Here is a 12,628-nt window from a genome sequence, read left to right on the forward strand (position 1 = left end):
AAATAGGCATATCATCAAAGTCTAACGTGGGCCTCTCAACTTAGATTACTTTAGCACACACAGGTTAAAATGAAACCACTGACACACATGGGGAAAGCAAGATAAAAAGAAAACTGTACCAGTCTTCCATATTTCAGAATGTATCATGTACTTCTTGTAGGTTTTAGAAGTGCTTCCTATAAATAAGTTTGCATGACGGCCTATAAATAAGTTTGCATGACGGACTCTTCAAATGTTTAATACAATATGCTTTGAAAAAAAACCAATAACAGTAATGCAAATGAGTATTAAAAAAACACCAATATGCCAATGATCAGTCGGACAGCTGACTACTAAATAAATGAATAAGGCACATTTCATTAATGGTTTCCGTGGTGTAGTGGTTATCACATCCGCTTAACACGCGGAAGGTCCTGAGTTCAATCCTCAGCGGAAACATACTTTTTTTCGGCCTGGACAAGGTTGTTTTTTTTTTACATTGGCACTGACGCGTCAACTTCTACAAATGTGAGACTCTTTTGTCGAGAAATTTTCCTCTTTTTTTTTTTAATGTCAAATAGCTCTTTTTAACTAAAAAGAAAAGAAAAGAAAGCAGGATTAAGCCACGGTTACAATACACCATTAGATTTTATGGGCGCAGTCAGTTTATGAGCATAACATGGTATTCAGAATTAAGAGTATGGCTAATCCTGATTGGTCGAAATGTGCGCCCGTTATTTTTTTATTATTAGAGACTTCGTGCACTCTGCTTTATACAAAAGGCAAAATAAAAATTATTCCATAGCCCTATAAAGGCACTGATCGAGATGACTTTTCAACACTAGGTCAAGACACGTATGTATGTTTTAAGGGCAAAATTGATAGGCATGGGAGATAAGTACAAAATACGCTAAGAAAAGCAACGCGAACCTATATTTTTTTGGACCAAAAAATACTGTCCTAATAACTTTTTTTTGATTCTAGCAAGGTTTCGTTAAAAAAAATCAACTTTCTAAAGTCGGTATCTCAAAAAAGGCTACCATTGTCGCCTATGGGGAAATTAATTGTTTATTTCAATCTTAACAACACTTCATTTCCGAGACGGTTTACTACGAAATCTCAAATTGAAACAATAATCAAAATCGAGAGGAAATTGCATCAAATAGATATGTCATTACATGTATCAAACGGAACCAACAATCATTCCCAGGCAGCAATGACTGTTATTGTTTCATTGCATTTAAGGCGAGTGCATCATGAAAGGTGCACTTGAATAGGTCCCTATTTGTTTTGTTTTTAATGTACGTCTGTCATTTGTCAACTTGTTTAAGTTAGATATATTATCGGCATAATTGCATGTAGTTATCCTCTTTTGATTCGACGCCGAAGTTTAACAGTTTAACAATTTGAGAAAACGGTAGGATTTACTACACGGATTGTCATTAAAACTGTAAAAGGTCTCAATACAGCAACTATAAATTGTAACACGTTAAAAGCAATTGCTGTGGTTGTTTTCTTTTTTTCTTTCTTCAACTGGCACAATTTAACCATTCAGTATGATATATAACACGTTAGATAATGGTAAATGTCAGTTTCTGAACCATTCTGTCATCTGCCAAAAGCTATATAGACCTCACATTTGCCTCAGTATACATACTGTTTTGGAGATGATAGGTTTTTCAATAGATTGCCGCAGGACCTTGGGTGCCAAGAAATATTTCTGAATTATTATGTCTAGCCAAATTTTAGGTTTCAAACAGTTACAGTTACACAAACAATTTCTTTCGTTATTAAAAGTAATGGAGTGCCCATTTGCAAAAACAAACCAGGTTCTGGCGAGGTTCGAACTCGCGACCTTCTGCGTGTAAAGCAGACGTGATAACCACTACACGGATTGTCATTAAAACTGTAAAAGGTCTCAATACAGCAACTATAAATTGTAACACGTTAAAAGCAATTGCTGTGGTTGTTTTCTTTTTTTCTTTCTTCAACTGGCACAATTTAACCATTCAGTATGATATATAACACGTTAGATAATGGTAAATGTCAGTTTCTGAACCATTCTGTCATCTGCCAAAAGCTATATAGACCTCACATTTGCCTCAGTATACATACTGTTTTGGAGATGATAGGTTTTTCAATAGATTGCCGCAGGACCTTGGGTGCCAAGAAATATTTCTGAATTATTATGTCTAGCCAAATTTTAGGTTTCAAACAGTTACAGTTACACAAACAATTTCTTTCGTTATTAAAAGTAATGGAGTGCCCATTTGCAAAAACAAACCAGGTTCTGGCGAGGTTCGAACTCGCGACCTTCTGCGTGTAAAGCAGACGTGATAACCACTACACGGATTGTCATTAAAACTGTAAAAGGTCTCAATACAGCAACTATAAATTGTAACACGTTAAAAGCAATTGCTGTGGTTGTTTTCTTTTTTTCTTTCTTCAACTGGCACAATTTAACCATTCAGTATGATATATAACACGTTAGATAATGGTAAATGTCAGTTTCTGAACCATTCTGTCATCTGCCAAAAGCTATATAGACCTCACATTTGCCTCAGTATACATACTGTTTTGGAGATGATAGGTTTTTCAATAGATTGCCGCAGGACCTTGGGTGCCAAGAAATATTTCTGAATTATTATGTCTAGCCAAATTTTAGGTTTCAAACAGTTACAGTTACACAAACAATTTCTTTCGTTATTAAAAGTAATGGAGTGCCCATTTGCAAAAACAAACCAGGTTCTGGCGAGGTTCGAACTCGCGACCTTCTGCGTGTAAAGCAGACGTGATAACCACTACACCACAGAACCGGACAATATACTTATCAAATATTATCGAATTTATACTTCAGTTTATATATCATGTGAAAATGCGGCGCTATACAAATAGGCATATCATCAAAGTCTAACGTGGGCCTCTCAACTTAGATTACTTTAGCACACACAGGTTAAAATGAAACCACTGACACACATGGGGAAAGCAAGATAAAAAGAAAACTGTACCAGTCTTCCATATTTCAGAATGTATCATGTACTTCTTGTAGGTTTTAGAAGTGCTTCCTATAAATAAGTTTGCATGACGGCCTATAAATAAGTTTGCATGACGGACTCTTCAAATGTTTAATACAATATGCTTTGAAAAAAAACCAATAACAGTAATGCAAATGAGTATTAAAAAAACACCAATATGCCAATGATCAGTCGGACAGCTGACTACTAAATAAATGAATAAGGCACATTTCATTAATGGTTTCCGTGGTGTAGTGGTTATCACATCCGCTTAAAAATTCATGAATAGTGAACTGTGTTTTTTTGCACTATTCACTATTCAAGTTTATGAAATTGAATAAATTTAGTATCAACTTGTATATGTAAAAATGTGAGAAAAAACCCAGATATGCTATGCTTGCCAATGAGACAACTCTCTACAAGAGACCAAATGACCGGCACAGACATTTAAAACAGCTACTCACCGTACGGCCTTCAACAATGCACAAAGTTCCTACCGCACAGTCAGCTTTGAAGGCCCCGAAATGACAATGTAAAACAATTCAAACGAGAAAGCTAACAGCATTATTATTTTATCAGGGTTGAATTCGTAACCTTTTAGAATAAGTTTATTTAAAAGATCGTTAAGTTGATTTGTTAAGTGTAATGTCTGTAATGAATTGCTATAGAAATTCGATTAGAATACGAGGTCTGTGTAATATAAAGTATTAAGGTATAAACAGATAGGGTATTTGTTATGCCTATCCCTTTTATCTAGAATTATTTAATTTTACGTAAAATTGAACATGATCATGCATCTCAAATCCACTTATGCATATCTAGGAGCTTATGGTACAATTGTCGCACATATTGTCACAATTATTACATATATTTCAATGGGTGTGTGGGGTCCACTTTTATTAATCAAGCATTAGAATACGCATTCATAACGGGCTTGAGATGTCCACCTAAAATGAAATCAACCGTTGAAACGGTACTCGATGTGTCAGGGGAGGGAAAAAGAGTAATCATGTCTCAAAGTGTCAATTTTAAATTTCAAAATCTCATTTTCCAATATTAAAATTTCTCACATACTTATACATTTATATATAAAGACTTTAAGTAAAATATGAAAAGTCTATTAGGACTAAAGGAGGTAATATACCCAAGGTCTGAGAGTTTCGTATAAAAAACTAGGGGTGTTTCCTCGATAAAATCTAATAATAGCACTAACTAATAGGATATCTGTATTATGGAGCGCCCGAATACCGAAAACGGCCAACACGTTATGATCGAATTTTGAACCCTTGAATCCCCTAATTACAGGTATATCCTATATATCCTAAGAAAGGTAATAGAAGGGGGAACAAAACCTATATAGTGAATATAGTGCACAGATGCGGTTTAAGGGAGTAAGGAGCCGAATGTCAAAAACAGCTGATTTGGAAGTAATTTTTCCAAGATTCGATGGTTCACAACTCGATCACAACGTCCTTTGGAAGAGTTTTTCTGTATTTTGACCGTTTTTTTTATTTTTGGGCGCCTCGATTCCCCTTAAACCGAATCTGTGCACTATATTCACTATAAAGCTTGTGTTCCTTATTTTATAAGCTTTCTTATGGTCAATAGGATATACCTGTAATTAGGGAATTCAACGGTTAAAAACTTGATCGCAACGTCCTTTGGAAGTATTTTTTCTTGATTTTGACCGTTTTTTATTTTCGGGCGCCTCGATATCCCTTAGACCGAATCTGTGCACTACATTCACTATGAAGCTTGTGTTCCTTATTTTATAAGCTTTCTTATGGTCAATAGGATATACCTTTAATTAGGGGATTCGAGGGTTCAAAACTCAATCGTAACGTTCTTTGGAAGTAATTTTTCTTAATTTTGGCCGTTGTTTTATTTTCGGGCGCCTCGATACCCCTTCAACCGAATCTGTGCACCATATTCACTATGAAGCTTGTGTTCCTTATATAGGTTATACATGTAATAAGGGGATTCGAGGGTTCAAAACTTGATCGCAACGTCCTTTGGAAGTATTTTTTCTTGATTTTGACCGTTTTTTATTTTTGGTCGCCTCGATATCGACCCCTTAGACCGAATCTGTGCACTATATTCACTATATAGCTTGTGTTCCTTATTATATAAGCTTTCTTATGACATATATATAGGATATAGCTGTAATTAGGGGATTCGAGGGTTAAAAACTTGATCACAACGTCCTTTGGAAGTAATTTTTCTTGATTTTGACCGTTTCTTATTTTCGGACGCCCCAATACTCCTTAAACCGAATCTGTGCACTATATTTACTATATAGCTTTTGTTCCTTATTTTATAAGCCTCCATATGGTATATAGGATATACCTGCAATTAGGGGATTCGATGGTTTTAAACTCGATCGTAACGTCCTTTGGAATTATTTTTTCTTGATTTTGGCCGTTTTTTATTTTTGGGCGCTGTAATGCCCATCAGACCGAATCTGTGCACTATATTCACAATATAGCTTGTGTTCCTCATTTTATAAGCTTTCTTTTGGTATGTAGGATATACATGTAATTACGGGGTTCGAGGGTTCAGAACTCGATCGCAAAGTCCTTTGGAAGTATTTTTTCTTGATTTTGACCGTTTTTTATTTTCGGGCGCCCCGATACCCCTAAGACCGAATCTGTGCACTATATTCACTATATAGCTTGTGTTCTTTATTATATAAGCCTCCATATGGTATATAGAATATACCTGCCATTAAGAGATTCGAGGGTTTAAAACTTGATCGCAACGTCCTTTGGAAGTAATTTTTTTGATTTTGACCGTTTTTTATTTTTGGTCGCCTCGATACCCCTTAGACCGAATCTGTGCACTATATTCACTATATAGCTTGTGTTCCTTATTATATAAGCTTTCTTATGGTATATAGGATATAGCTGTAATTAGGGTTTTCGAGGGTTAAAAACTTGATCACAACGTCCTTTGGAAGTAATTTTTCTTGATTTTGACCGTTTCTTATTTTCGGACGCCCCAATACTCCTTAAACCGAACCTGTGCACTTTATTTACTATATAGCTTTTGTTCCTTATTTTATAAGCTCATATGGTATATAGGATATACCTGCAATTAGGGGATTCGAGGGTTTAAAACTCGATCGTAACGTCCTTTGGAATTAATTTTTCTTGATTTTGACCGTTTTTTATTTTTGGGCGCTGTAATGCCCATCAGACCGAATCTGTGCACTATATTCACAATATAGCTTGTATTCCTCATTTTATAAGCTTTCTTTTGGTATATAGGTTATACATGTAATAAGGGGATTTGAGGGTTCAAAACTTGATCGCAACGTCCTTTGGAAGTATTTTTTCTTGATTTTGACCGTTTTTTATTTTTGGTCGCCTCGATACCCCTAAGACCGAATCTGTGCACTATATTCACTATATAGCTTGTGTTCTTTATTATATAAGCCTCCATATGGTATATAGAATATCTGCCATTAGGAGATTCGAGGGTTTAAAACTCGATTGCAACGTCCTTTGGAAGTAATTTTTTTTGATTTTGACCGTTTTTTATTTTCGGGCGCCTTGATACCCCTTAGACCGAATCTGTGCACTATATTCACTATATAGCTTGTGTTCTTTATTATATAAGCCTCCATATGGTATATAGAATATCTGCCATTAGGAGATTCGAGGGTTTAAAACTCGATCGCAACGTCCTTTGGAAGTGATTTTTTTTTATTTTGACCGTTTTTTATTTTCGGGCGCCTCGATACTCTTTAAACGAATCTGTGCACTATATTCACTATAAAGCTTGTGTTCCTTATTTTATAAGCTTTCTTATGGTGTATAGAATATACCTGCCATTAGGAGATTCGAGGGTTTAAAACTCGATCGCAACATCCTTTGGAAGTAATTTTTTTTTTATTTTGACCGTTTTTTATTTTCGGGCGCCTTGATACCCCTTAGACCGAATCTGTGCACTATATTCACTATATAGATAGCTTGTGTTCTTTATTATATAAGCCTCCATATGGCTGAACGGTTTTTTTTACAATATTTACATCTGAAAGTTGTCTTATGATAAAAAAAAGAAAAAAAACAAGCTTCTCTCCTTGTTTGGTAGAAATCCAGGATAGTTTAAGAAAGTTATTAACATTTAAAACACAGAGTGAATATTTGTGAACGCAGAAGACGGAATGTATATGATCTAATAAATAAACTTTGCAAATATATGCATCTTCTTTATCAGTCGATGTTGGTAAACAAACTCTATGTGTATATTTTTTACTTTCTTACGATATTTTAATAAAACATGACAAGAGAACTTAAAAATAAAGTGAACTTACGGAACAAGCAAACGAAATAAAAACAAACAAAAATAAAAACAAAAATTAGTAGAATTTACATAGAAGTAAAAACTATAACAGACAGAAAAACAAAATGGATTCGGTAGTAACAACTAAACGAGAAAAAAAACAACATGAAATAACATAATATACACATTTTTAATCATCAGTATATTAGTGTATTCAAAACGGATCAACATTCAACTGAGTGTGGCACGTGTCGATAAAACATTAAACTTTTTGATTACTAAAGATATGATTATAAAATTTGAAATTATTTATCTTTGCAACTTCTGTATCATTCCAGCCGGTATTTAGTGCTATTTTTTGCTATAAGTGCACTAAGGAGGTCCTTTGATGTTATGGATTCTATTTTTTTTCAGAATTGTTTTCTTTTGGCAAACATTTAAAGAAAAAATCGACATAAACTTTTACATATTTAATAAAATTAACGGTACCAATATTCTTGCACCAGATGCGCATTTCGACAATACATGTCTCTTCAGTGATGCTCGTGGCCAAAATATTTGCTATCCAAAGCTTATAAAAAAGATGAAGAGCTATAATCCAAAAGGTCCAAAAAGTATAGCCAAATCCGTGAAAGGAATCAGAGCTTTGCATGAGGGAGATACATTCCTTTATTTAAAATAATTTCTAATATTTTGTAACAGAAAATTTTAATAACACAATAAATCCGTATTTTCATGCCAGTACCGAAGTACTGGCTACTGGGCTGGTGATACCCTTGGGGACTAATAACATGTTCAATACATTTTAGGTAAGCACCTAGAGTTACCAGTATATGATTATAAAATTTGAAATTATTTATCTTTACAACGTCAACTTCTGTATGCAATGTCCTTTTTGTCAAGTGCATCATTCCAGCCGGTATGCTATTTTTTGCTATTAGTGCACTAAGGAGGTCCGTCCTTTGATGTTATGGATTCTATTTTTTTCGGAATTTTTTTCTTTTGGCAAACATTTAAAGAAAAAATCGACATAAACTTTTACATATGTTCAATACATTTTAGGTAAGCACCTAGCTAGAGTTACAAGTATACGAGCATACATTTTTGATAGAAAAAATGCAATGTCAATATCTAATGCTTTTTCCATGCCCTTCATAGCTGCATTGGTGGCGGCGTTCATGGCCTTACTCCTCAATGTCTTTGCTGCAGAGGATGTGAACATGCGTCCGGCTAAATTGGTAATGGTGTCAAAGAGTCCTCGTCCTCCAACTGCATATTTTCGGCGATAACCATGTTTGACTATCAATGGCATTGTATATTTATTTAAAGGATACGATGCAGCTTTTTGTACTCCTCACCGTTGATGTGACTACATTTTCTCACAGCATCAAGGATGGCAACAATCTAATTTCGCACACCATTATTCGCATTTTTTTCAGACGATCAAAAAGAGAATTAAAGTCTTTTGGGAGGAACACTGTGCTTAGTCCACTGCCATACTTGTTCTGCCGATAGATGTGTGATACAATCTCTTTCCACTTGTAGCTTCGACTGGCCTTAGGAGTCCGTGACAGAACAGAGTTACTTTGGTATATACCCCCGGATGCTTGAAGGATTTCACCATAAGTCTCCAAGTCTTCGGGTTCGAACGATTCTGGACGCTTTTTCACGATGAGTACCTTTGTAGCGCACTCCATCGACTAAGATGTCGTCCCCATCAAAAGTAACAGGTGAACTGCCGATCATGATGGTTTCGTCTTCTACCCGCAGTCCAAATGTGTGGTCGGCTTGAGAGGTATAGTAAGCTGGAGATATTGTTGTGCTCGCGGGCCGAGTGTGATATGTGTGGCTTGTTCAATAGGGAGTGGTTCAGCAAGCTCAGTTGGTGGAGGCAGCTCTTCAATCTTTTGAGTGATTTTGGAAGCTGCCTCCTTTTGAGCCTCAACTATGGGCTTAAACACCTTGGAAGAGGTCTTTGGTCAATCCGATCTTATCAATCCGATGCTGTCGGTTGCTGGCTTGAATGCTCCTCTTGGTTTCTTGTAATTTTTTCGCAAGCAACTCACGCTGCTTAGGATCAGTGATCTTGATAAACGTCATTTATTTATAACACAGAACGCCCTCCAACGCCCCATAGCGTTTTTTCCAACGCCCTCAAACGTCCCATAGCGTTTGATAGCGTTTGAACAAACGCCCCTAAGTGTTAGATAAAACGCTCCCAAGCACCGTAGGGAACCCCCAAACGCTTTTCCCAAATGTGAATGATATCCTCCAAACAATCCGAGGAGCAAAAAGGTTTGTTGAAATATCTGTATACATCTTTGAGGAATCGTAACCCTCGCTCCCGATTTTTACACCCGACCTGAGCTTTACAATAGTTATTAAAAGTATCAGGATTATAAATTTAGGCATCGATGTATCTACTTTGACACCACACTGGTAACATGTGACAAATTCAGGTATATCTTCTTTGCAAGGAGGTTCGTTGAAATGTCTGTATACATCTTTGAGGAAATCATAACCCTCGCTCCTGAAATTTTACACCCGATCAGAGCTTTACGAATTTGGGTATGTATATATCTACTTTGACAAATTCAGGCATATCTTCTTTGCAAGGTGTCAACTTAGCATCACATTTCGGGCGATCCTTCTTAGATTCGAGGTTTGTTTTACCAGGTTGGCATGGGTATTGGCATTGAGAGCCTCGAACTGTATTAACACTACATTGTGACTGTTTTGGTTTCTGGCGGAAATTATAATTGTAATTTTTCCTAAAAAATCACATTGTGGCTGTTTTGGTTTTTGGCGGAAATTATAATTGTAATTTCTTCCTGAAAAATTGTCATGGTCAATTAGGCATTAAGTCTTGACAAGACCGTATTTACTGCAGCATAGTTCCCCTAGTGAAGAATAGACCTCCCATTTGTTCTTACCACATAATCTAAGCCATATTTGAGAATATTTAAAATCCATCTTTTATTTTACACTACATAGAATTTATCTAATTTGCATCGATACTTTCCATTTGCCTTGGTGCTCGTGAGATCAATGGTCACTAACCCATGAGGCTCAGCACAGCAGTGGTTACACAGAGCATCAAACTGTTCCTTAATAATATCACCGCAGTGATCTTGACGAATATGATCCAGGTTCTTAGCATCCTGCTGAAAGAGACATATAAAGTTGGCATTTTCTCGGATCGATTGGCGGGGCAGCTTGAAGTAATTTTGACACAGGTAGAAACAGTCCACATTGTTGTGACGACCTCGCACATAGTAATCTTCACATTTGTTCTGTTTACTCAGAATCAAATCGTCGAACACTATGAGATTCTTGCGGGCAGGATCGAGCTCGCGGGGGTCTGGCACATTATTTTCCTGCTCAAAGAAAAAAGTGTCGATTCCACTCGGGTGTGATGGTGGTTTTAAGGACTCAACCACATCAAGTAGTGAGTATAGGTAATTCTTTTTGATACAGAGAACAATTCCCGAATATCTTCCTTCGAAAATCCCTTCCAAAGTGCTTGCTACAGCAGCTGGTAGATGGGTTGATGGAGCGATTTTCCAAAGACGTACAGGCGATCCTAGTCCAACCATTTCGGCCGCAGGAGCAGGTTGTTCAGCAACGTCGTCTTGCCGCAATCGCTCTTTCCAATGATTATACCTCTGATGGATCGCTGTGGAAGGAGATAGTGATTACTCCTGGCTGGGGTAGATTCATTGTAGGAAATGTTTTCAACGTTCATTTATCTAAATAAAATGACGATTTACTGTTTGAAATATAAGAGGCCAAAAGAGACGCAGAGCCGCTTCGAGGTTACAACTAGCAATGGACGACGAAGAAGAGGTGGAATTTGTGCCGTCTGTGGGTTGAGAAAATCAGTTTGTAGGGACTGCCAAACTTATCGACAATCTTCCAGTCGAAATGCAACTGCCAGGTCATAATTTCACTGGTCTGGCACCAAACTTAGCAAGCGACTCCATGCTGATGGTACCCCAAAGGCCTGGTCAAAACCTATCAACCAAGTCGACCAAGCAGCTTACCACCATAATATCTGCTATGCTAAGCACAAGGATACAGCTGCTCGAAATTCCATCTGCGACAAGACTATGCTTACTTCCCTTAATGCCATCCCAAACCCCACCCCACGTGAAATCATGGATCGCAGCATCGTTGAACCTATCATTGGCACCAAAGCTCGATTTGGACTAGGTGTTGGGGGAAAAAAAGTTCGTTGGTCGGACCAATTAGCAGAAGATTTGCACAAACCCATCCGACGTAAATTCACAAAGCGACGAGTGATAGTAGGTGGTGTAGATGAGACTTGGGCAGCTGATTTGGTGGAGGGAGGATCTATTACACCAGCCAAAAACAAACATATTTCATCCAAATCCAGCAGTATTCAATCTGACTGCATGGTTTTTATCGACAAACAGTTTAAAGAGAAAGGTTTTTCTAAAGAAAATAGAAAATTACTCAGAGCCTCATGGCGCTCTGGAACTCAGAAAGATTACTCTGTCAAATTTCGAAAATTCAATAGCCTGTGTAGTAGACGGGAAATTGATCCCTATAATGCCTCTTTAACATATTTATACTCAGAAGGTCTTCAGTATAGAACCATAGCTGGTTATAGATCTATGTTATCCTCATTTCTAGCTCCAATTGGGAAAATTCCAGTAGGACAACATCCTTATATAACTCGTCTTATAAAGGGTGTTTTTAACTCGAGACCTCCAAAAGTAGTGCTTTTACCTGAATGGGACTTACCCTTAGTTTTAAAAAAATTAAAACAAGCACTTTTTGAACCAATGAAACATGCTCATTTGAAATTTATTTCTTGGAAAACTGCATTTTTAATTGCAATTACTTCTTTCAGGAGATGCAGTGACTTACAATCTTTGTGTATTGGAGAAGAGTCGATTGTTGTGCAGAAGAAAGGGGTGACTTTTGTTCGTCATGGACTATAAAAACAGGATAGACCAAAACATTTTGGCAGCAAGATTTTTATTCCGTCTTATCAATCAGATAAATTATTAGATCCGAAGCGGTCTATTTATTATTATTGGAAGAAAAGTGCACCTTTTAGAAACTCTGACAGTGAGTTTGAGAACAAGTTGTTTTTATCTTTTATTGAACCGCATAAACCGGTTACATCACAGACTATTTCGTCTTGGATTGTTAATGCAATTAAATGTGCTTACAATGAAAAAGACAAAAAATTTCGTGCTCATTCTACAAGAGCCTTGGGCCCATCTTGGGCACTTTTTAACGGCGCATCTGTGAAGTCTATTATGGACACAGCAGACTGGACAAATGAATCAACCTTTACTCGTTTTTATTTACGTCACATA

General features: G+C 36.7%; 2 non-coding genes across 2 annotated transcripts; one reads left to right on the forward strand and one right to left on the reverse strand.

Moving 5' to 3' along the window:
* The first annotated feature begins 365 nt into the window (after nt 1-365).
* Trnav-aac (transfer RNA valine (anticodon AAC)) lies at nt 366-438 on the forward strand. Its single transcript has one exon. It is a non-coding gene; the product is annotated as a tRNA-Val (tRNA).
* Nucleotides 439-2,722: 2,284 nt separating this feature from the next.
* Nucleotides 2,723-2,795, reverse strand: Trnav-uac (transfer RNA valine (anticodon UAC)). The gene has a single exon. It is a non-coding gene; the product is annotated as a tRNA-Val (tRNA).
* Nucleotides 2,796-12,628: the final 9,833 nt, after the last annotated feature.

This window comes from Mytilus edulis, chromosome 8, assembly GCF_963676685.1.
Source record: "Mytilus edulis chromosome 8, xbMytEdul2.2, whole genome shotgun sequence".
Taxonomy (NCBI): Eukaryota; Metazoa; Mollusca; class Bivalvia; order Mytilida; family Mytilidae; genus Mytilus; species Mytilus edulis.